This window comes from Petaurus breviceps, unplaced genomic scaffold (genome assembly GCF_028583685.1).
Source record: "Petaurus breviceps papuanus isolate PSGF00001 unplaced genomic scaffold, PetGlider_PUasm1.0 90919, whole genome shotgun sequence".
Lineage (NCBI taxonomy): Eukaryota > Metazoa > Chordata > Mammalia > Diprotodontia > Petauridae > Petaurus > Petaurus breviceps.
This window is the reverse complement of record NW_027187378.1, coordinates 37,638,118-37,661,937: the sequence shown is the minus strand read 5'-3', so window position 1 is coordinate 37,661,937 and position 23,820 is coordinate 37,638,118. Positions and strand designations below refer to the sequence as shown.

The window sequence follows — 23,820 nt, the reverse complement described above, 5'->3', positions numbered from 1 at the left end:
TTACCACCACTCCTTCAAGTTTACCTACTCAATGAGTAGACAGAGAAAAGGGCTCATGGCAGATCCATCCATTGTCATCCATGTCAATCCCCTATCTTTTTTCTGATTATTTAGCATGCAGATGGAACCCAGATTTCCTGGCTCCTTTCTCCTTTCTTTTTGTTCCTTGAGTATTCTTTCCCTCTCACTTATGCTTCTTCTCATCAACACCTTGGAAATAGGGGCATCAAGCCTCCCTTACTCTCCTGTGTGATCCAAAGCTTACAAGCTCAGAATTCACCCCATTTACCTCCCTGGAAAAATGGAGTCCAATACCAGAGCATTGTCTCTTGTTTCAGAGCCAGAATGTGTTGCCAAAAACTAGAAAGCTGAGACCCCCTCCAAGGCTCCAGAATCTGAATCTATCTCTTCCTGTGACAAGCAGGACAATACTCAATTAGGAAAGCTGTGAACCCCAACACTCCCCTAGTTAGAGGAACCAGAAGGCCAGAAGGGAGAAAGAGCAAATGAGTCAAGTGGTACATTGGAAGGAATTAAGTCAGAGAACTTGGATTCGAATCCTAGCTCTGCCACATTACCTGAGTGACTTTGGTCAAGTCACTGAAATCCTTCATCTTCATTTTCCTTATCAACAAAATGAAGAGAGGGGAGAGAATGGAGAAATAAACGGAATTCAAGATCCCTTTCTTGATCTATGATCCTGTGAAGCCGGACAAGCGGCCCAGGTACCCACTGAGGGCCAGATTATGTATAATCACACAAAGGCACTTTGCTTCTCCTTCTCCAACAGCCCAGAATTCCTGACACTTATGAATTTAGGCTTTAGCATTGTAAAGAAGCTTAGAAATCATCAAACCCCTCATTTTACAGAGGAAGGAGCAAAGACCCAGTGAAAAATGACCTTCTATGTTTGTTTGCCTTCCTTCTCTTGCCAGTCATTTTAAAAAGGAGGAAAGGAAGAGAAGTGACTGCCATTATTTTGGTCCTGTTCCAGAAAATTTGAGGTCAGAGAGCTCAGGTTCAAATCCTGACTCTGTTACTACTTTGTGACCTTGGCCAAGACACATCATTTTTGGGGTCTTCATTGTCCTTACTTGTAAAATGAGTTTTTATTTTTCCTTCCTAGATCCAATTCAATTCAGCAAACACTTAGGGAGGGTCTCACCTATGCTAGGTACTGGACTAGGTACTAGAGCTCCAAAGACAACAATGAAATGTGCTCAGAGACTTTCCATTTGACTAAGGGGTTACAGCATGTATACTAACTAGATAAGTAAAGATTAAGTACATATTCAGAGTGATTTCCTAAGAGAGGTAGTGCTAATGACCAAGAGTATTGGGAGAGGGCTCACTTAGGAGATGGTCCTTGGCTTAGAAGGAAGAGAGGAATTCTGCAATGTGAAGGAGAGGACGTATATTCCAGAAATGAGATTCCCTTGTGCAAAGATGTTGAGGATAGAGAGTCAACCCAACTCAATACAAATTTATTAAGGTTGTCCTGTGTGCAGGTACTGTGTGCTTAGATACTGAGGATACAAAAAGAAAAATAAAAGTCTCTGCCTCCAAAGAGTTTTCATTCTTGTGAGTGTGATACACCATGTACACAGATAAGTATGTAGTAGAAAATACATATAAGATAAGTACAAAATAATGAGGGAGGGGCATAAATAACTAAGAAAAGCCAGAAAAGACTTCTTTTAGAAGCTCAAAGCACCTAAGTTAAGCCTTGTGGGGCACTAGGGGCCATAAGAGGTAGAGACAAAATGCCTCCATGTATGGGGAATATTTAACAGGCCAGTATAACTAGCACTGAAATGCTTGAAGGGGAGCAATATGAATGAAGAATAGCAAGGCATGGGGGAGCCTAATTGTGGAGGTTGTAAATTCTAGGTTGAGAAGCCTATATTTTATTCAAAGGCACTAGGGAGGCATTGAAAGTTTGGGAGGAGGAAGAAATGACATGGTCAGATCTGCATAAAATGTTTTACAAGTTTTCTTCCAGCTACAATCCCAGGTGCATTTTCCCCAATCCCTGTCCCTTCCAGATGCCTCCAAGCTACAAGTTCCCTACATAAGGATGAGCAATAAGATTCCCTATGTTTATCTCCAGCCACAGAACATACAGAGTCCCTGGGGCTATTCATATAGAACACATAACTTGGATAGGGAGGTTTCAAAGGTCAAAGAGAATCTTCTCAAAAGATCTACTGTATTCACTGGCTGGTTCTCCAGTGCCCCAGAAAAGGGGGAGTGAAGGGGGGAAGATGAGGAGAAGAAAGGGAAAGCTCTTCTTTTTCTTAAGCCTGACTGTTCTCTCCTTTAATGATCACTCAAAACAAGGAAACCTGCCAGAAGACACATTAAGGCTGGAAGAGAAGAAGGCTGCAGGCAAGGACCTGTCAGTCAAGGAGAAAAGTAAACAGACCATATTGATTTTTCTCCTTCTCCAGGGCAAGGGAAGCTTCATGTTTAGCATCCATTCTCCCTTCCCCCAAACACACACATATGCACCCCTGCCTTTTAGCCCCTTCCCCCAAACTGGGAACAGAAAAAAACAATAAACAAAATCACCAGAAGAATTCGTTCCAAGGGCTGTGCAGATGGGCTGTCTCCATCCTGGGGTGAGGGGTGAGAATGGATGTTCCTTCTGTGGAGAATGGTGGGGGAAGGGAGGAAGAAATGGGGTGGGGGTGGAGTGGAGGATAGCAGAAAAAACCTGCTCTGGTAGCAATATCTCATTCCAGATTTCATTCATTGTCTTCACTGGAAAATTGGAAGACAAATTAAATAGGCACATACTATAGTGTGGCAGAGAGCACACCAGACTCTGGGTAAGAAGACCTGCATTCAAATCCCACATCTGGCATTTACTAGTCACCTGGTCCTAAGAAGGTCACAGAAGTCCCAGGGCTTCTGTTCCCTCATCTTTAAAACACTAAATAAATACTCAAATGGACCTCTGAGCTCATCAATTTGGGAGTTCCTTCCAATAAGGCAGATCACATCCCATGTCTGCCTATCCTATATGACATCTGACCACATCCTTCTGAAAGTTTGCCATGGGTAGTCCAACCAAAGTCTTGGAAGCCTTCATTGCTTTCTATCATGAAGGTACCAATGAAGTATACCAACTTTTATCCCTTCATTCTCAACATACGACCAGCCCTTCTCTCTGAATCCTTTACCCTCGTTCTTCAGAGTTTTTCATTAGATATATGTATATATGCATAGATAATCATCTGACATCAACCTTTGGGCATCTTTTCATTGCCTTCTGTATGATGCTTATCTTTAGTTCTTCAGTAGTAGCAGTATTCCAGGTCTCACTTTTATACAGCACCCCAGTAAGATGTTTGTATTAAAAATTGGGCTCTTGCTGACACAGAAAGTTTGGGATCAGTAAAAGTACTTCATGATATCCTAAAAGCACTATAACCTACTCTCCTCTTTATCAGCTCTGGGTCTGGCTCATCATTCATCTGTCTTGCTTGTCCAAGACACTATTTATTGGACAAATTCTATATATGGTATCTATACAGATGCATGTTGAAACTGAACAACAGAAATTCTTCATCCATTTGGCCTTTCCTGTGTGAACGGACAGTCCAAGCTCCTGATTGCAGATTTCCTTCAGGGATTCTACGGTGTTTAGGGGCTTGATGCAGCCTACACAATGTCATCCATAGAAAAGGAACATCTGGAGATCTTTACCATCCTCCTCAACTTGGACTCTGTGCTATATCTCCACCATCACAGTGGTAAGTATTTCCAGCAAGCACACACCTCCCTGTTTTATGCCTCATGTAATACTTATTATCAGATGTTGATTAAACAGAATTATTTCCGTTGTTACATCTTCCAAGGAATCCTGAATAACCAATCCCTCAGTGACCTCAGAACTGAAGGCATACAGCATATATACTTTCCATATATATATATATATATATATATATATATATATATTTATGCATATACATATATATATAATCCAATAAATTTCTTTTACTATCTTTTTCTCTCTGGTGCCATCCCTATACCTCCTCTATCAGCACATAGGGGATTTTGATGATAGGGTCCAAGTATGGTCCCACTATCTTTAGTGGGAAAAAAACCTGTTTGTTGAAATAGTTTTTGTAAATATTTTCCATTTTTCTTCTGTTCATAGTTCTCTTTCTATTCAATCCTTGGATGCCCTGGGGATGATTTTTCTTAGTTGGATAGTCTGCCCACTTTTATGAGGTTTGACCCTCCATGGCTTCTCTCTGCTTTATGAGACAACGCTGCTTATAATCATCCATCATCTTCTTTTTTGTAAGATTTTATAGACAAGTTTATATTCTAACCCAATGTTGCCTTTGGCAGCCATCTCTCTCCAATTGGCAAGCAAGTCAGATGTTTACTGACTTAGGCATTTTCTAGGCTCTTCTGGTTTTTTTTGTCACAATTAATTTCTATCAGCTTAACATCTATATTAAATTATTATGATTGGTGGCAATGCCATTTCTGTTATCTTTTTAAAATAAAAGCATTCAATATCTATACTACCTACCTCATGGAATTGTAATAACTAAGTGACATAATGTATGTAAAGTGCTCAACAAAATTTAAAGCACTAATAAATATAAATTATCATCCCTGGGATACACATCAATCTGATATTTACTCAAAGACAAGTATGTAATAACATGTGATATCTATTTATACAAGGTGCTAAACTCCTCCCATTCCTTCCTGGGTTAACACAGAGTCACCCAAGTTAATACTGTAAGATTAGTGGTTAACTTGTGGTCAGATCCATCTGGCTCCCAGGGATCTGTTTAATTTATAAGCTATACAATGTATCCTCAGGTATATTCTTTCTTATCCAACAGGGTAAAAAAAAATTACATTATGACCCAGCCAATCAAATGCATCCACCTTTAAGATAAGCAATATCACTGAGACAGATAAGAGCCATTGTGGATAGAGTGAGTCCTGGAAGTCAGGAAGATGTGAGTTCAAATATAGCCTGTGACACTTACTAGCAGTATGAACCAGAGCAATTCACTTACCTCTTGTTTGTCTCAGTTTTTTTTCCCATATGTAAAATGGGGGTAATAATAACACCTTCCTCTCAGTATTTTTGTGAAGATCAAATAAGATAATATTTGTAGACCACTTTGCAAACTTTAAAGAGCTACATGAATGCTAGATTATTATTGTTGTTGTTGTTGTTGTTGTTATCAGGAGCACGAAAATGACCAGTGCCCTAAGGAATCATTAAATCATAGAATTGTAGAAAAACCTTAAAAGTCATCTATCTCTCATCAATTACAGTAATCCCTTGTACAGTAGCCCCGACAAGCAATTATACAGCTTCTACTTGAACACCTCCAGGGATGAAGAACTTACTACTTTACAAGGCAATCCATTCCATTTACTGGCATCTATATTCAAGAATTTTTTCCTTATAGAGAGTTCAAATTGCTATCCCCATAACTTGCAGTATGGGTTCCAGTTCTTTCCTCTGAAATCACACCAGGAAGATCAGTAGAGGGGTAGATGGAGAGATGTGTTTGTTCGTGTTTCCAGTGGGCATTGGACCAGCTGACCTCTGATAGCCTACCTCTTTGACTGTCTCCTTCAGATATTTAAAAGTGAGATCAGAATCCCATTCCCCCAAAATCTTCTCTTCTCTAAGTTAAACATCCATAATTTCTTAAACCATTCCTTTTCACACAGTATCAGTTAAAGACTACTCACCATCCTAATCACCTCTGCTAGATTGAAGTAAATTTGTTAATTTGGAAGAAAGTGCAAAAACCCAGATTGCAAGTCTATACAAAGTTGGAGCAGGGGGCACAATCAGGGTCACTCAGCTAATAAGTGTAAGAGCCCAGATTTGAACCAAAGTCCTTGACTCCAGGTTTAACACTCAACTTCACAATACCATGTTCATATCCCCACTGAAAACTGAGCATCAGATGCTGGTGAAAGAACTGTTACCTCCTTTGGGACAGAATTTTAAAATGGGCATTGAAACAAACAGTCTAGATTTTCATCATGAAACTTCCTCTATTATCAAATTTCTTGTGCCTCAGTTTCTTAGCCTAGAAACTGGGTTAATAGAAACTGTCCATCTTCCAAGCTTACAAGAATGGTCAGGGGTCAGGTTGGATGTTAATCATCTCTAAACTGTATAGAGCTCCCTGGAGAGAGACCTTATTGTTACAATCCTGTTCCAGAAATGGTGTGTCTGCAAAATACATTAATGCCATTTAAAGAAAAGAGAGAGGCTGAGTGTGTGGGCTGCTGGCACAAACACCCAGGGCAACAGCGCTAGTGGGTATCCGGGCAACCTCAAATGGAACAGAAAGACTTTCCTGGGGCTCTCCAAGTAGGGCAGCAAGATTCCACTGTGATTAGGTGCTGAGGGGCTTCCTGTGATGAGCCATGGGTGTCAGAGTTAAGACATGGGTGGCTGGGAATGCCAAGAGCACGTCAATCGGTCTGAGCCCAAATGGTTCTAGACAAAAGCTAGGTTGTGGGCTCAGCTGGCACAGCAATCAGGGAAAATGAAAGGCACTAAAACACAGGCAGGAAGATTCAGATCCTCTTGTCTGCTAAAAAAAAAAAACACCCAATTATTCAATTAGTGCCCTCTAGGTCATAGGTTCTTAACCTGGGGTCTGTGAACTTGCTTTTGAAAACATTTAGATAACTGTATTTCAATATGTTTTGCTTCCTTTGTAATCCTACATATTTCATTTTGTGTACTGAAAACATGATCCTGTAAAGGGGTTCACAGGTTTTACCAGTTAACAAATTGAGGTGTAACACAGAAAAAGGCCAAGAACTCCTGCTCTAAGTCACTCTGCCTCTGTACTGTAAGGACTGCTTATGTTCTTTTAATTGTAATGCTTCTCTGTCTACACACTCCTAAGATTTGATTTGGAAGGGAGCTCAGAGGCTCTTCAGAACATGGCATCCCTAAGAAGGAATCCCCTCAGTAATATTCCAGACAAGCAGTCACTTAGTCACCTCTCCCTAAAGATCTCTAGTAATGGGAAATGCCCCACCTTCCAAAGCAGCCCCCTCCCCTTGGGTCTGCTCTAATATTTGGGAAGCTGTTCTTTCCATTTAGCTGAAATCTATTTCCCTGAAACAGCTACCTAATACGTGGTGAGAGGAAGAACTCCTAGGGTCCCCTACTGTGTAGGACAGGATAGTTTTTTTCCCTAAAAGGCATGGAATCTATCCCTGAGACTTGAGGCCTAAAGTTTGAGCTATTGATAGAAGTTATTTAGATGATGATGATGATGATGATGATGATGATGATGATGAATAGCTAACATTTATGAATTTCATCTAATTTTTTCCTCATAACAATTCTGGGAGGTAGGTTCTATTATTGTCTCTATTTTACAGATAGAGAAGCTAAAGAAGACAGAGGTTAGGTGACTTTCCCAGGGTCATGCAGCTAGTTAAGTGTCTGAGACCAGATTTGAGTCCAGAGCTTCCTGACTCTAGATCCAATACTATCCAATATGCCACCTAGCTTCCTAAATTCATAAGAAATAAAGCCACAAGAAAGTCTCCTCAGAGTTGACAGATATGCCATGGTCCTTCATATCACCACACTGTGCCCTATTGACTGGATATATTTCTGTATGGAAACAAGGAGGCATGAGTCTAGCTGAGCTAATTCAGTATTCTTGCTGAACATCCTTTCCATGATACGGCTAAGCCTTCTTTTACTAACAATGAACTGTGAGTGTCTCCCTTGCTTCTAGTCTTGAACCTGAACTGGACTCAGTCATGCCTGGCCTAGGCATAACTAGGCACACATATCCTCATAATTCTGAGTCCAAGCAGAACTCAATGAGTCCATCTTCCACAGGACCCCCATTCAAATACTGAAGAGAGGGGCTGTGTTCTTGTCAAGCTTTCTCCTATGCAATCTAGAGATGTCAGTTCTAGTACCATCCTAGATTGTAGAATGGGTCACCCCTTAATGTCATCCTCAATCTGGTGAGGAAACCACCTAATTATCTTCCTCATTCTGGGTGACCCATAATTACAGACTTTAATGCAGTGCTGGGAGCAAATAATAATCCCCCATCAGAACTCTTAGCAAACAATCAATGTACCCCTTTGGAGGTCCCCTAAAAGCCTAGTGGTCATCTTGATAAAGCTTCTCTCTTTACTGGGAAATCAAGGCTCAGAAATGACAGTAGGAGTTAACTTGGTCCAACAATGATTCTCTTTTCTCATGGCTCAACAAATCTGCTTCTCCCAACGATTTTTGTTTGTTGTTGTTCAGTCATTTTTCAGTCATACCCAACTCTTCATGACCCTATTTGGTGTTTTCATGGCAAAGATAATAGAGCGGTTTGCCATTTCCTTCTCCAACCCATTTTACAGATAAGAAAATTGAGGCAAAATAGTCTCTCTTTGTGAAATATCTTCTCTGGAAAGCCCATGCTTTGTGCTCCAGGTCCACTGTGCTGGTAATGAGAAGAGCATGTTTCTCATTCTAATTTATCTACAAATTCATTGCATAACTTGAGGCAAGTTGCTGTCATTCTCAGAACTATCCTCATCCACATAAGAAGACTGGACCAGATAATCTTTAACACCCTTTCTAGTCCCCAGATTCTTTGGTTTTATGTTATAGAGAAGAGCTAGGAAAGAAGCAAAGGTTTTTAAAGATAAAACAGAACATCAGAGTTCTGAGAATTCAAACCCCTCATTGTATAGAGAAAGCAGCTGATGTCCAGAGAAATAAAAATGTCTTGCCTAGCTCCTGGAAGCAGTTATTTGGTTCAGTGGGTAGAATTCTGGGCTTGGAGTCAAAAAGAGCTGAGTTAAAATCAGACCTCAGATACTAGTTGTGTGACCCTGGGCAAGTCACTTAACTTCTGTTTGTCTCAGTTTCCTCAGCTGTAAAATAGGGACAATAGTAACACCTGCCTCCTAGGACTATGGATCATATTTGTAAAGCACTTGGTCCAGTGCCTGGCCCATAGGAGGCACTCAATAAATGCTTCCCTTGCCCCAAGGTCATTCAGTTAGTTACCAGCAAAGCTGGAACTAAAACTCCCAGAGTTCCTACCTCCTAGGCAGTTTTCCTTCAGTTATTCCACAGTGCAAGCCTTTGTTCCTATTCATTAGGTATTCACTGAGTGCCCTTGGGGGACCTGGCACCTGAAACACAGAAAAGGTATGGAATATCTATTCTAAATGGGTTTGTCTTCAATCCCCAGATTGGGGGGGGGGTGTCTAACTGAGAGCTTTAAGAGTGGGTTCAGATCATGGTATTTAGAGCTGAGATGGACATAAGAGATTATCTAACCTAACCCCTCCTATTTTACAGATGAAGAAACTGAGGCCCAGTGGATCACACAGATTGCAAGTTCTGGAACCCACATCCAGGTCCTGTATTCTTGTCCAACTCTCATCTTATGGATGAAGAACTGAGACCCAGGGAGACAAAATATAGATAGAGATGAAGTTCAACATCATAGAGAACCTGGACTGAAGACAGTTCCCCAGAGTCCAAATTCAGTTCTTTCTCCAATACTCTTGCACTAAAGCAGCTATTCTCAGAATGCCTCATTTCTCATGACCTTGACCAGATCACTTATTCTATCTGTATCTCAGTTTCCTCACCAGCAAAATGGAAATTATAATCACTGCACTATCTACCTCACAAAATTTTAGGGAGAATTAATATTTTTCTTAAATCTGTAAAGCACTTTGTATAACTAGGCATTGAACCATTTTTCCATCATGCCTGGCTCTTTGTCACTCCATTTGGGGTTTTCTTGGCAAAGATACTGGAGTGGCTTGTCTTTTTCTTCTCCAGCTCATTTTGCAGATGAGGAAACTGAGGCAAACAGGGTAAAGTGACTTGCCCAGGGTCACACAGCTAGTAAGTGTCTGAGACCAGATTTGAACTCAAGTCCTCCTGATTCCAGGGTTGTGTCATATCTAGCAAACAAAATTCTTAAGACTAAAGCATTTTTTCACTTGAATCTTAACCTTTCACTGTGGCAGAAGGCAGCATGAGGGTGTTGTATTAGAGACCACACTGCTACAAACCTCTGTATCTTGACTACCCCCTGAAAATCAAGGGAGAGGTTGCTGGGAATTTAGTTGCTACTGTTGGAAGACACCAAGACTGGCAAGGTCTTGACATCACTTCTGACACTCTGTCCTTCACTGTTGGTGGATGGCATTAGAGATTGTGAAGAGCACACAAGCTTGAAATAATCTGTCATCCCATCTGCTTCACACACCATTTGAGATCCTTAAGGTCTCAGAGTATTGGGAGCAGAGCAGAGGAGAATCAATGCTTAACCTAGAGCTGTGATTGATGACGAGATAGGCAGCCTTTAAGTCTCCTAACCAGCTGGTCGATTATTACACCAAGTCACGCTTCAAGCTTGGAAGCTGTGAGTGGCACAATCATTTTTTTTTCCTATTGCGCATAGCCGTGATGGTGCATGGTTGCCAAGGCAAAAGTATAAATGAAGATACTAACAAAATCACACAGATGCTTGAAGTCGAGAAAGTTAACTGCACAAATACTGAGGCTTGACTGTATTAACATCTCAATCTATCAGCCTTTTTTCAGTCCTCATCCTACTGGACTTCTCTGCAGCTTTTCTATGCAGCCCAACCACCTTCTTCTCCCAGACACTCCTTTCCTTTGGCTTCCATGATTTTTCTCTTGAGATTCTTCTCCTACCTGACTGACCTCTCTTCCTCAGCCTCCTTGTAAGGTTCGTCATCCATTTCTTGCCCCTAAAATGTGGATCTCTCACACCTCTGTTCTCAGACCTTTACTTATCTCTAAACCAAGAGATCTCAGTTGTTCCCCAGCACTTAATTTTCATCTCTACACAGCTGACATCTGGTCCTAACATCTCTCCTGAACCCTAGTTCCATATCACCAACTTCCTGCTGTATATCTCATACATCTCATAGGCATATGAAACTCAACATATTCAAAGTAGAACTTTTCATCTTTTCCTTAAATCTCCTCCTGATACAAACTTTTCTCCTCCCAATTACCCAGGATAACAACCTCAGAGTCATACTTGACTCTCTCTCTCACCTTCCCCCACATTTTTTGTTGCCAAAGGTTACTACTTTGACCTCAACAATATCATTCTGCACCCATCCCCTTCTCTCTACTCGCACAACCACCACATTAGTCCAGGACTGTAGCTCCTCTCATCTAGATTATTATAACTTCCTAATTGTTCTTTCTGTCTCAGGGATGTACTAAAGCTAGTTTAAATTGACTCACGAGGGCTAATTGTTAAATTTTCAGCGTTGAGTAATCACACCTCAAAAATTGGCAAATGCTATAAATCAAGGCTTAATTTTTTATGTTGTTGGTTGTCTAGACTTTAAAAAGTGATGAAGAAAATGTTAATACTACAGATGAAATTTATAAGTGTGTCATGGTACATCCTACCACCACCACCCCACCCAAGGTCTGGTTGTTAAACATTTACCAGAAAACACCAACTCTGTTTCCAGTGTCTCAGAAGAACAGAAGAAAGTGACAGAAGAGGTTCAGGAAACAAACAAAGATTCTGTCCTATGACATTATACATGTGGCACCATCATGGGAAGAGCAGTAGACTTGGAATCAGGAGACCTGGGTTTGAATTCTAGTTCTGACGCTTGGCAGATGTTTGAGCTACCTAAAATCATAAGCCTCTTAGAGTCAATCATAGATTTAGAGTTGGAAGACACCTTGACATCATTGAAGCCCACTTCTCATATTACAGATGAGGAAACTGAGGTCTGACTTGCCCAAGTCATGCAAGGTCATAGAAGAGCCAGGATTCAAATGCAGGCTCTTTGATTACAAACAAATCCAGGATTCATTCTACTGCATCATGACCCTGAGAAAATCAGAACCTCTCTGATCCTGTTACTCATCTATGAAATGAGGATAATATTTGTACTTTCTGATTCACAGAATTGTTCCTTGGAAATTGTTTCTTAAACTTTAAATAAAGTCTCCCTCTATATCCACATAGCCCTATGTGCCTAATGGTTCATAATCATACTTGGAGAGTCAATGAAACCTCAACTTACCAAAACATTCAAGGTAGGGTATGATCTGTTCATTTAATTATGTAGATATCAAAGAAGAAACAGGAATTCTAGTTTATAATCTGTGTTGTTTAAAATTTGTTTTTCTACACCAAAGTCCAATTTGCTAGTTAGGAATGGTCTTGAATCTCTCATGACCAGGGTTATCATCATTAAATATCATTTGTTATGGCTCATCTATTTGGGTACAGAAAGCAGTGAAATGTTCATCTTGAGAAAACATCAAAGAGCTCCATTATATGGGAGTAGTAGCAAATGTCCTTGGAGCTTATAGCTGGGTCGCTGCTCCTCACTACTCATCACTGGAATCTACTTCAGAAGAAGCCCAAGTTCAGGGAGCCCCATGTACCTACTTCAGACTTCAAAGATCATAGAGGACTAGAACAGCTTCTGTTTGACGCCTAGAATAAACCCCAGGTTCAGGAATAAGATATAAGATGGAAAAAGATTTTTCCAGTCTGCCTGTAAGTCTCTACCATAGGGAAATTTCACGAAGCAAGTTCCTTTTTACGTTAAGGACATATCTAGTACCATTCACTTGTAAGAGGTGTGGTTATGGACTCCATATTCCTACAATGCATTGAGCCAGGAGAGTTGCAGTCATTAGGAGCAATTCTATGTGGACTACTTCTCCAAGAAGGCTATGTTTCAGCATCACTGTGTGATGACATCACCTAATATGAATGCTGATTGGGTGGTGTGCTTTCCAGCATGTGCAATTTTAAGAGAGGATGGGTATATTTTGTGATTTGTGGAAAAGATAGTGTTGCAACAGCCATGGAGAATCAGAGACATGAGAAAACAGTGAGATAAGACTGAATTTGAGAGAAATACAATGGGAAGTTTCCCCTCTAGTTCCCTGGAAATAAACAATGTTCTCTTCAGTCAGAGAATTCAACAGAGCTTTCTGGATTATAGAGCTGAAAGGGAAGTTACCAAGCAGAAGACTTGGCAGCCATTGTGGGCAATAAAAATGTTTGCTATCTGCTTCGATTCTGTTTAATTTATCTTGTCCTTCCATCTTAATTAAATGACTTTTGCTTTTAATTCATGCTGTTTTCTCTGATCTAGTAATGGGATTAAATGGAATAAGAAGGAAAGAAACAAGTATTTATTAAGCAGCAACAGCATGCCAGGCACTGGGTTAAATACTTTATAAATATTCTCTCATTCAATCCTTACAACTACCCTGGGAGGTAGGAACTATTATGATTTCCATTTTACATTTAAGGAAACTGAGGCAAACAGAGATTGAAGTGGCTTGCCCAGAGTCATATAACTAGCGTCTGAGGCTGGATTTGAACTCAGGTCTTCCTACCTCCAGGCCCAACATTCTATTTACTGTGCCACCACTTAGCTCAGAATCATGGATTTGAAGAAATACTAATCCAAAACAATACAGTAAGCCTGGGAAGTAGCAAGAATACCAGGTCCCAGAACCACATTAGTACCTGAAGAAATCTGTGCTACAGTTAGCACTGGCAAACCAGAATAAATGTTCCTAAAATTCTTCTTGCTCCAAAACCACCTGGGGGAAAGGCTACAAAGAAGTCTTGAGCAGCAGGTGCTCTGCTAATAAAACATATGGCCAGAGCCTTTATTCTCTCTAAGCAAAATACACACCCAGACACACACCCACACACACAAACACACACATACACCATGTCCTGGCAGAAACAGGTTCACAGACTTGCCCCCTCTCACTTGCTTGCTCTTCTCCTCTCTCACCAAAAGAGCCAACACTTGGCCCCAAGAAACAGTCCCTCAAGACAACAATCTCTGGAACTAGGCCCAGTCCCTTGGGGCCTTCACAAAGGCCATTACACATGCAGAAATCATGAGGCCAACTTTAGCTATGTATTGGCTGCTGTCCTTGGCCATTAACAAGGCCTGGAAAAAAAAAGCCAAGGGAGGTTTATGACTGCTCCTAATGACGGCGTCTCCTGGTAATGACCAGTTCTGTGGTGACTGAGGTACGGGCTGATTACATGCTCTGGATGCCCACTCAACACACCCGAAACAAAGGTTTCCTGGTGGCATGAGCCACAGAATGGATCTGTTACTTCCCACAGCTTGTGGAGCCAGAAACTTACCCCAAACTACAATGGTGGCCTTGCTGACATCATTGGAGCTTCACCTTTGGTGCCTTTAAATTTGTTCCCAAATGCAATCAATAAACATATGGGGAGGGGGGGGGGGCAGCTAGGTGGCACATTAGATAGAGCACTGGCCCTGGAGTTGGGAGGTCCTGAGTTAAAATCCATCCTCAGTTACTTGACACTTACTGTGTGACCGTAGGCAAGTCACTTAACCCCAACTGCCTTGCCAAAAATAAAGAAGGAACAGATCTTTTTTTCAGAGCTAGATGAGACCTTAAAGGTCATCTAGATGAATCCTCAATTTGACAGCGGAAGGCCAGAGAGAGAGAGAGAGATGCTTTGTTGGATTGAACTGACCTTGTGAAACTTTATTCAAAGTCATTATGGTCTCAGAAGCAAGACAATATAAATCCCTCTTCTAGACTCAGAGATCAATAGTCTAGAGCTATCAGACATCTCAGATCAACCTTTCTATACTATCAGTGAGGAAACTAGAGCCCAGAAAAGTTGAGTTACTTACAGGTCACACAAGCAGTAAGTGTCAGAGGTGGAATTTAAACCCATGTCCCTCTCACTCCAAAGGCAGTGTTCTTTCCACTCTACCATGAGCCCCTTGGTTCTTGGAATCTCAAGTTAATTACTTTTGCTTCTGATTCAATTTCACTTCAAAAGGTGTTGGTGGGCAGCAGGAACACAAAGATAAAAACGAAAAATAGTTTCTTCCCTTAAGGACGTAACAGTCTCTGGATGGGATATGTACACAGAAAAGGTAATGCACTGTAAGTTGAAGGAAATAGATGGGGCAAGTGCAAAGGAGAATGGAACAGTGAATTCAGGAAGCATCCAGTCCAGTGGTGCCAAACTCGAATAGAAAAGGGGACCATTAAAAGTACATAGCACTATGGCTATATATCGGCTTAGAAAACTGTATATTAAGATGATTTGTGTTCTATTGCTTTCCTTTATTTCATTATTTCCCAATTACATTTTCATCTGAGTTATTGTGGTTTTTATTTATTTTGTTAATTATTTCCCAATTATATTTTAATCCAAGTATTGCAGGTGGCAGCATTTGACACCTATCATCTATTAGTCCACTTTTGTTGGACTACTAGAGATAGTCTGGCAAATAAAATACTACTAAAACCCATCAATCACTTGACAAATTTTTATTAAGCATATACTATACTCTAGGAACTATGCTATGTGCTGGGGATTAAAAAAAAAAACAAAGTAAAATAGTCCCTGCCCTCCAGAGCTTACCTTCTTGGGGAGGAGGGATAGTATATGGGATGACAACACCCATGTGTATTGTGTATATATGTACATAGACATTTACACGTAATACATAAGCATATACATAGATATAAGGAGACGGGGCCTGAGGGACTCCTAAATGGGAGGATCAGGAACAGTTTCAATTAGAAGCTGGTGCTTGAGCTTACTCTTAAATGAAACTAGAAAAAGGGGTAAGGAAGGAGGGGGGAGGAAAGAGTCAAAGCATGGGCGGAGAAATGAGAGAGATAGATCATCATGTATGAAGAACAATAAGAAGGCCAGTTTAACTGAAGCGTGTGAAGGGAAAAAACATAAAATGAGGCCGAAAAGATGAATTAAAGTAAAGCTGTAGAGGGCTTTAAATGCCAGACTTAGGAGTTTGCCTTTTATCCTCAAGACAGTAGAAAGTTATGGAAAGCTTTTGAGCAGGGAGTATCACGGTCAGTTCTGTGCCTCAGGAAAACTATTCTGGTGTTGCAGACAAAGATATATTGAAGAATGGAACAGAAGTAAGTAAACCAATTAAGTGATGACTGCAATTGTCCAGGCAAGAGGCAATGAGCCTATGATGATAATTGTGTGAGTATAGAAAAGGCAAAGGATATCAGAGATGTTATGGAGATAAAATTACCAAGACTAACTTAGATTTGGGTGTTAAGGGAGAGAAATAGTTCAAAGGTAATTTGGTATTTACAAAACTGAGTGATTAGATGATAGGGAAGTTTTTAAGAGGGGCAGGTTCAAGGGAAAAGAGTATGAGTTCTATTCTGGATACATCGAGTTTGAGATGCCAATGGGATATCTATCTAAATAGAGATGTCTACACAAAGTTGGCATTGGGCGACTGCTGTTCAAAAGGGAAAATGTGGTGAACATGGGGGTGGGTGGGGAGGAGACAGAGAGACAGAGACAGACAAGAGACAAAGAGAGGAGAGAGAGAGAGAGAGAGAGAGAGAGAGAGAGAGAGAGAGATGGGTAGAAATAATCCTTGAATCCATGGAACCTGATCTCCAAGGGAAACATCATAGAGGGAGGGAAAAAAGGAAGTTCAGGATAAAGTGTTAAGGGTGATGCATGCTGAGGGGGTGGTAGATTGGGGAAAAAAGAGACTGCAAAGGTGCCATCAGTTAAGTAAGAGTAGTGTCACCAAAACAGGGGGCTGGGTCTATCCAGGCAGAAGAGGTATTCACCAACCCTTAAAGCTGCATAGTAGCCAAGGAGGATGAAGGCTTCAGAAAGACCATGGGATTTAATAGTGAAGAGATCACTGGGAACTTTGTATGAAGCACTTTCAGGTAAGTGGTGGGAAAAGAAGACTATAAGGGGTTGAGAAGGGAGTGGATGGTGAGGAAGAAGAGGCAGCAAAACTAGGGACTCTAAGCCCTTAGCAGTGCCACATCAAGCACTCTACCCGCTCTCTCACACTTATTCTTAGTTCAAAGTGCCATCAGATTTGAACTCAACCCTCTCTTTCAAAGATGACAAAAATGAGGCTTTGAGAGGTTAAGTGACATACCCAAGGTCACATAGCTAGTAAATGTCAAAGGTGGGATTGGAACCCAAATTCAACTGTCTATCCACTATGCCAAACTGCCTTCCTGAGGACTTCATTTGAGATATTTTGAAAATAAAATTCAAGTGCCAATACTCAGCTGATTTCACTTTCTAGTCCTCATTCCCAAACTCCTTGCCTCCTGAATGCAAACTCTGCTATATCCTTTCCTCCCTACCCAAACCAAGTTGCTTAAATGAATGAGAGCCTAAAGTGATGGACAGGACATTGAAATTTGTATTTCACAAGAAAATGATGGGGGAGATATAAGTAGACATTCGTTCTCCTGAAAAAAAAAAATACAAAACGAGTCAAGTGTATGTGATGTGGCAGCCAGAAAGCTTAATGCAATACTAGGCTACCTGAAGAAAAGTAGGCTGTCTGAGACTAGATAGGTGGAAGCCCTATTCTCCTCTGTCTTGGTCCAACCACAGCAAGAGGACTGCCTTCAGTTCTAGTCCTCACATTTCAGGAAGGACATTAGTAAACCAGAGAGCATCCAAAGGACAACCAGGATGATGAAGGGTCATATAAAGTGTGGTTCAAGGAACTGGGAACGTTTACCCCAGAGAATAGTAAACTTAGAGGTGCATGAGAGTTATCTTCAAGCATTTGAAGGTATATCCCATCGGAGAAGCATGATCAAAGTTGCCTTGCTCAGTCCCAGAGGACAGAACATGGGGTATAGACAGATTTAGACTTGATGTCAAGATAAACTTCCTCACAAGCAGAGCACAAAAAAAATGGGGAATGGGTTGTCTGAGAAGGTAGTGAGTTCCCCTGCACAGAATGTCTTTAAGCAAAAACTAGATGTCACATGTTGCAAAGAGGGTTCTTGATCAGGTTCGAGTTGGACTAGCTGGCCTCTGAGATCCTGTCCAACTCTGAGATTCTGTGATTCTGAGTCAGAGGACTCAGGTTCAAATCCAGAATCCTCTTTACTACCTATGTGACCTTGGACAAGTCATTTGGGTCAATTCTTCTGGGCCTTGACCTCATACTCTGTAAAAAGATGAGACTAGACTGGATTCACAGTTCTCAACCGTTTTTGGTAAAGCCCTGTGGACCCCCTCCTCAGAATAATGTTCTTAAATTCATAACATAAAATACATAGAATTACAAAGAAAACCAATTTCATTGAAAATGAAGATGTCATTTTTTCCCTTCCAGGTTCACAGATTCCCCCCCCAAAAAAAAAAAGTCTGCTCACAGACCCCTTAGGGGTTGGTGGGTTCGTGGTTCAGAACCCTTGAACTAAACGGTGTCTCCAGTCCCTTCAAATTCTACACTCCTATCAATGCCTGTCAGTTTTAAAGGAAACCTAAGCTGCCTGCTTCTGGCTCATTTCCCCCATAACTCATCCCAAGGCTGTTTTGTTTGGTACTTAAGGAAGCCATTCGAAATCTTTTCTGTGAACCAGGAAGTCTTGGTTTGCCAGCTCTAAGCACGGCACTTGGCCTGGAAGGAGGCCCACATGTCAGCGGCAGCTCCTGGGCCTGGCAAAGGGCCCTGCCTTGTGCTCCCTCCTAATGGCGCAGATAAACCAAGGCTGCCAGGCCGGTGTCAGGGTCCTCCTGGGCAAAGCCAGAATGACAGCTCCAGTGACAGGCCGGGGCCTCTCACACAAGCAAAGCTTGCCTTTAAATATTTATTGTACGCGTCTGGCTTTCACACGGAATTTGCAATCTGCCAGTCATTCATGTTTACCTTGGTGGAAATTCACGGGAAATCTTAGTCTGAATAGCCTGGGAGTTTATTTTACTGCCAAATAAACAACTTTCTTTGATAAATCACCCGTGTGACAGTACTCCTGAAAGACTAAACAAAGATTTCAAGAGCAATCTATAGCCCTTTGAGTTTTCCAAAAGCTAATGCATCTTTAATTGGCTGCTCCAAGCAGGTTGGGGCAGGGCAAGGTCCCGAGCATGCTGGCATTTTTTTTTTTGGCCATTTGTTCCCCCTTTTAAGGAAAAAAAAATGCTGTAGGTTGGATTTATTGAATAATTTCTGCAAAACTGAACAGAATTTAAGCAATGGAGGGGGAAAAAAACCCATGCATATCTATTGCTTGCTGTTTACTAGATTTACAGAGTGCATTAGGCAAATGTCAGGAATCATCAGTAAAGCTTGGGAGGTATTTGTACAGTGAAAGAAAGGCAAATTAGATGTGGAGTTAAGGGGCCAGGGCTTAAATGTGAACTCATCATTGCCACCAATAAGCACTTATTAAACACCTACTGTGTGACAGGTACCAGGTTAAGTGCTGGTAATACAAAAGGTAAAACACAGTCCTTGCCCTAAAGGAACTCACCATCTACTCGAGACCACATGCAATCAGCTTCATATAACCTAGAGTAATACAAGGAAAATGGACCATAAATGCAAAAGGAAAGCACAATGTGGGAAATAAGAGGGGCTGGGGGAAGACCTGGAAAGGCATGCCTCAGAAGGCTAGATTTGAACTGAGCCTTAAAGGAGGAGCCCAAGGAAGCCTCTGCTACTTATTAGCAGTGTGACCTTGGGTTACTTACTTCCCTTCTCAGTGTCCTCACCTATAAAAAGAGAGTTGAACTGGATTTGGTCTGCTCTGAATGCTATAATTTAAGAGAAAGTCAAGACTGTCACAGACTTAGAAAGCTAGAAGGGACTAGGATTGATCTAATTCAATACCCTTATTTTACAGGGAGCTCCATAGTGCACAGAGTGCTGGGTCCAGAGTCAGGAAGACTAATCTTCTTGAATTCAAATCTGGCCTCAGACCCTTACTAGCTGTGTGATCCTGGGTGAGTCACTTAACCCTATTTGCCTCAGTTTCCTCATCTGTAAAATGAGCTGGAGAAGAAAATGGCAAACCACTCCAGTATCTTTGCCAAGAAAACCCCAAATGGGGTCACAAAAATGTGGATATGACTGAACAACAACAATTTTATAGATAAGAAAATCATTTCGAATAGAAGCAAAAGGGTGTCCCTGAGGTCACAGCTAGAAAGAGACTGGGACAAGGCCAGTACCAGAGACTCTCGGCTCCCAGTCTAGGACTCTTATTAAAACATAAGGTGGGTGGGGCGGCAGAGGAAGGAAGTCAACAGTAAAACCTCAATTAACCAGAACCCAATAAACAAAGTAAAAAAATAAGCTCAGATAAGAATCATGAGATATAAAGCTGCAAGGCACTTTAGATATCTTCTAGAAACCAACATCCTCATGTCTCAAATTATGAAATTGAGACCCAGAAAAGGGATATGTCCAAGATCACACAAATAGGAAGAGGCTTGATTCAGATTTCCATCTCAGGAGCAAAGAATCATATCTCTAGAGCTGGAAGGCACCTCTAAGGCCTTTGAGTCCAAATCCTTTCATTTACAGATGATGAAACTGAGGACTGGGGACAAAGGGGAACTGGAGGCAGCTGTTATGGCATTTACATCTAAATTTTTCCTTGTGAACATTTTTACACCTTGAAAATCTGCAGTCACCACAAATCAGGGGTCGATTTGTTTTGTTGATTGCCTAGACTTAGAAAATGATGGAGAAGATTCTTAATAATGCAGATTAAACTTAAAATATGTCATGTCTATGTTTTTCCTCCAGAGAGCCAATAGTTAAACATTTACACACACACACACACACACATGCACACATGTGCATTATATCCTGAGATCTGTGCGCATTCTCCCATTCCCCTCTGCCTTCTGTACCTATAGTTGCTGTATAAGAACAAGTGATTTCAAATAATCCTGATTCCCTGTAAGATTACAGGAAGATTGTATTCTGTTCCTCATACTATCCTAATTAAAGAAGGGGCATGAACTCATGCTTTAGAAAAATCTTCAATAATAAAAAGGTTGCAACCAAAGTATTTTAAGCTTAAGCCCTCATTAACCAGAAATGCTATGATCCTACAAATTCAGTTATAAAGAACATTTCATTCTCCTTTTATACTCTCTTTTCACAGTAGGCAGCTGGGTGGCTTAGTGGAGAGAGTGCTGGGCCTGGAGTCAGGAAGACCTGAGTTCACATTCAGCCTCAGACACTTCCTGGCCAGTCAGTGACCTTGGGCAAGTCACTTAACTTTTCCTAGTCAACTGTAAAATGGGGATAACAATAGAACCTGCTTCACAGGATTGTTGGGAGGATTAAATGAGATATTTGTGAATGTCTGACACATAGTAGTTGCCAATAAATGCCCCTGTCATAAAGTAGGTATGATATAAGATATAAATGCTTATTCTCTTCCCAAGTCGTCCTTCTCCATGTGTTCTACAAACTGGACTCCCCCTTCTTCCACCACTGCACCCCTGTCTTTCCTGCCTCTGTGTTTTTGCTCCTTGTGTCTAGAATCTTCACACCCAATGGAAGATTTGTGTGGACTTCTATAGAATGAAGTAAGCAGAACCACGAGGAAGGGAACAAGGCAGCAAGCTTTTATTGAGCACCTAAAGCGTGCCAAGCACTCTGCTAAAAGCTTTACAAATGGCACCTCATTTGGTCCTCACAACAACTCTGGTGGAGAAGGGCTATTATCAGCACCATTTTGCAGTTAAGGAAACTGAGGCAAACAGGTTAAGTGCCCTGCCCTGCCCTGACCAGGGCCACACAGCTCATGAGGGTCTGAGGTCAAATTTGAACCTGAATATTTCTGTCTTTAGGTTCAGAGCTGTCCTATCCACTGCACCACCTAGCTACCCTCAGGAGAACAATATGTAATCATTGACCACAATAACACAAATGACAACAAAAACTGGCAATTCTCCAGTTCAGAGACCTATTGTGCCTTCAGAGGACCAGGAGAAGCATGCATTCCTCTTTTCTGCAGGAAAGTGGGGGACCAGAGCTGCAGGATGAGTCACATGTTGTCAGATGGGGTCAATGTGTTGATTTTTTGTTTTTGTTTTTGCTTAATTGTACTTCTTTGTTATAAGGAATAGATAGTTCTAATGATGGGGAGGGGAAAGGTCATTGGGAAATGTAGTGTATTTCCCTACATTTTGTTTAGTTTATCTTTTTTCTGTACATGTATATATGTATGTATGTATGTATATGTTCTGAGAGGCAGTGTGGTTTAATGGATCAGAGACAGTTCAGACCTGGGTTCAAGTCCCACCCCTGATATATACTGTCTCTGTGACTCTGAACAACTCACTTAATCTTGCAAGAATCTGGGCAGTTCTCTAACACTATAAATTGCAGAGAAGGTGTCAGATTGCATTGGTGGAGGAAGTATGCTCATGTGCGAGCTCCCTATATCAATGAAATCACATTCTCTACCCCATGTACATGTACGTGTTGTCTCTCAACACTAAGGCACCCCCTTCCCATGCTCTAGAATATGAACTTATTTAGTTTCTTTTTTTGTGCTTATATCTTCATAGGCTAGCACAGTGCCATAATAAGTATTTGACAATTGGTTGAACCACATGATAGCAATGTAAAAAAGCATCAATAAATCATGTCCTTTAATTAAAAATAAAACTCTAGTCCCATTCTTCAAGAATCAGATCAATTGCTATGTCCTCCATGATGCCTTCTCCAATCTTCCTGAAGCAGACATGATTTCTTCCTCTTCTGAGGCATTTTTTTTTTACTTTTTAATTCTGTGTGTGATTCAGGTTATAGTCAGATGTGAAGTCATCTTAGACCTGTTACTCGATTATCAAGTCCTTGAAGACAAAGACATAATGACTTATTTTTCCTTGAATCACCCTCAGCGTCTAGCACAATGATTCACACATAGTAAGAATTTAATATCAGCTGAATGAATGAAAAAATATAACTCCTACAGTCATCTATCATCTCTCCTATACTGAATCATTTTTTAGAGAAAGAAAAATACCTCGCTTCCCTCTTAAAGGAAGCTAACAGGCCAACTGGCCCCTGAATGAGGGAGGAGGGGACCATAGGAAATGGAAATATACACATATGAACAAAATAATCAAGGGAAATGGAACCAAATGGACCATAAAGGCATCCACTCGGGACCAGGGGTAGGAGAGATAATGGAGGGAAATGGTGCAGTAGAGTGCCCAGTGAAACGGACAGCCTGAATTTCAGATGTAAACACATCTGTCCTTCAATTACTACCATGACATACACAATCTAGACCCCAGAGACCTAGCTGAATCTGAATCTTCTTCCATTTCTCTCCTCAGGCAAATTTCACATACATGACAAATGGTAAAAATGGACTAAGTGACAAATTGCCCCATGTGCAACCGAAAGCCTAGAGGAAGATAACCATAGTCAAATCTTTCTTCTTCACTAACCCTCGGTTCTTAATTTGTCTCTGATTGTCTACAAATCTGAGCATGCCTGTTCCAACCAAAAATGCACAATGAGAAAGCCCCGTGCCAGCCTTTAAGCAACTAGGTGACACAGCAGAAAGAGTACCAGGCCTGGAGTCAGAAGGACTCATCTTTGTGAGTTCAAATACCTCAGACACTAGCTGTGTGACCCTGGACAAGTCACTTAACCCTGTTTGTCTCAGTTTCTTCATCTCTAAAAATGAGCTAAAGAAGGACATGGCAAACCACTCCAGTATCTTTGCCAAGAAAACCCCAAATGGGGTCACAAAGATTCAGACACAATTGAAAAGACTCAACAACAACAAGAAGACCTAATAATGCTCAGACTGAAATTGTGAATGAGGTAGTTATGGGACAAATTAAAAATGGAATTATGTTATATCCCTGGGCCAAGAGATGGTTCCAACTGAAAATAAATCTCTCTCTCTCTCTCTCTCTCTCTCTCTCTCTCTCTCTCTCTCTCTCTCTCTCT

General features: G+C 41.1%; 1 protein-coding gene and 1 long non-coding RNA gene across 3 annotated transcripts in view; one reads left to right on the top strand and one right to left on the bottom strand.

Moving 5' to 3' along the window:
* LOC138151825 (uncharacterized) overlaps positions 1-13,379 on the top strand; it is a 30,599-nt gene extending 17,220 nt beyond the window's left edge. The window contains exons 2-3 of the long non-coding RNA XR_011165929.1: positions 3,540-3,758; positions 9,356-13,379. This is a non-coding gene — a long non-coding RNA (uncharacterized lncRNA). The remainder of the gene's footprint in view (positions 1-3,539; positions 3,759-9,355) is intronic.
* The window catches only part of SFRP1 (secreted frizzled related protein 1), an 82,817-nt gene that overhangs the window by 35,248 nt on the left and 23,749 nt on the right, over positions 1-23,820 (bottom strand). The gene's annotated exons all lie outside the window — the stretch shown is intronic.